Here is a 2,065-nt window from a genome sequence, read left to right on the forward strand (position 1 = left end):
CCGGCCTGGACTGGGCTGGGAGCAGAAGGCAGGTCTGGGAGAAGGGTGTTTCCAGGGGCCTGGCCTAGCCCAGGGCGGAGTGGGGAGCCGCCAGTCAGGTAGGAGCCTTCCTCCCCTGGGCCACGCCTCTGAGCGCTGAGGGCGGCTGCTGGGGACGCGGGGCCTAGAGCAGCCCTCGGACTACAATTCCCACAATGCAACCCAAGGGAAGGTTGGGCCGAGCCGCTGGAAACTGACCTTTGGGAGGAGAAGTGGTTGTGCACTGTTTTCCTGGCTGGGCTGGAGATGAACAGGATGGTCCGAGCCGCGGCAGACCCAGCGGGGGCCAGAGGTCAGCAGTTAGGCGGCCACCATGGTCAGGGGCTGGGGGAGTGAGGGCTGCTGGGGCCTGGCCCCCCTCGCTCTCTAGGTGGGCCCTGTCCGGGCCCCTCCGGCTTCCGGGGAAATCTGGCTGAGGGCGGTGCTTTACCTGCCTGCCCCCTTCTTGGAGCTGAAGCCAGGTGGGTGTGCCCGCCTCTGCCGGTGGGCTTCGGGATCTGGGAGTGGGGAGGGGAGGGCTCAGGAAGGGGGGGGCTGCAGCAGGATCCATTATTCCTCGGCTCCGAGGGCCTACCGGGCACTTCAGGGCGGGGGAGGGGATGAGGCGCTCACCTGCCTCAGCAGGTGTGGGCTTCCGGGCCCTCCCCAAGAAGAGCAGCCCACCTACTCACAGGTCCAGGGACCCGTGTCCGGGCCGCTGGAGGATCGGGGGATTCTGGCTTCTCACAAAGGCCAGAGTCATAGGATTTAGAACTGGAAGGGATTTTAGAGGTCATCTAGACTGACCCCCTCATGGCAAAAGATTCTAGAGTGAAGGTTTAGAAGAGGAAGTGACTTACTCTGCTAGGAGAGTGAACTTCTAAGCTCTAAACCCCATATCCAGTGGGATTGCCATCAGAATGCCCAGCGTGGCACATCTCAAGGCATTCCCCAAGCCTGGCCCCGTACAAGAACTGGGGAGAAGCTGGAGCCAGGCAAAGGAGGGGAAGTGCCTGGGAACCCCGGAACTAAGAAGCCACCCCAACTCTCACTCACACTGGAATGTCCTAGGTCCCTTCGGAAAAAGCCCATTCCCTTTGTCAATGGAGGGAGTGGTCCTCCCAGAGAAGGGGGCAGGGCTGCAGGGCTAGGGCTGACCCACACCCCGCCCTGGGCCTTACCTGAGCCCCTTCAGGCCACCCCGTCCGGCTCCACCCATCTTGTATACATTCACCCTCCTGCAGCCCTGCCAAGCCCTTCCTCTTCTCCTATCCCGGTGGAGGAGAATTACTTTGCCCTTCTACAGAATGAGGTAGCTGGACTAGATCATCTCTGAGGTCACTTCTAATTCTAAAAGTCTTTCCTTTTGGGAAACCAACACTGATCTTTTGTGTGAATTCCAATGCTGTAACACCCCTTCTAACAAAAAAGATGCATTCTGGAAACTTTGTTGCCAGAGGTAGAAGGAACATTGAGAATACAAAGGGCACACTGTGGGATGTGAGGATACTCCTTTGTGCCCTGGCAGGACACTGCTGCCCTATCTCCCAAGGATGGGTTGGATTAAATGGCCTCCAATGTCCCTCCTAATCAGGGATTTGGGGAGTTTTGGAGTTGAACCCCCCAAACTGGAAGATATGTGTGTGTTGTGGAAGAGGGGAGAATAGAATATCTTTATTATTCTGGCCAGGAATTCTTCCCTAAAGCCACTAGAGGGAAGTGGATCCATGATTAGGAAGAGATTGGCCAGGTAACCTACTGGGGCGTTTCTCAGCAGAGGGGTGGGGGAGGAAGGAGAAAATGTGGGAGGGGGAGGCAGGGGAAGGTACCAGAAAGCTTTGAGCTCTCCTAAGGGAGAGTTAGCCTTGAAGCCATCTGCCCACCCCCTGAGCCATCTGGATGGACTCAGAATTCCAACCCCTGAGTCTCAGAAGGGCTTTGACCTTAGGGATTTTATTTCTTTATGATGACTGGTGCTAGATTCTTTTTCTTTCTTTCTTTCTTTCTTTCTTTCTTTCTTTCTTTCTTTCTTTCTTTCTTTCTTTCT

General features: G+C 56.4%; 1 protein-coding gene across 2 annotated transcripts in view; it reads left to right on the forward strand.

Annotated features, from left to right (window-relative positions):
* The first annotated feature begins 265 nt into the window (after window positions 1–265).
* Window positions 266–2,065, forward strand: part of MON1A (MON1 homolog A, secretory trafficking associated) — a 14,155-nt gene continuing 12,355 nt past the window's right edge. The window contains exon 1 of one of the 2 annotated variants that reach the window (XM_044656943.1): window positions 266–500. The gene's annotated coding sequence lies outside the window, so the exon portion shown is untranslated. The remainder of the gene's footprint in view (window positions 501–2,065) is intronic. The other variant, XM_044656944.1, reaches the window with a different exon arrangement.

This window comes from Gracilinanus agilis, chromosome 1 (assembly GCF_016433145.1).
Source record: "Gracilinanus agilis isolate LMUSP501 chromosome 1, AgileGrace, whole genome shotgun sequence".
NCBI lineage: Eukaryota > Metazoa > Chordata > Mammalia > Didelphimorphia > Didelphidae > Gracilinanus > Gracilinanus agilis.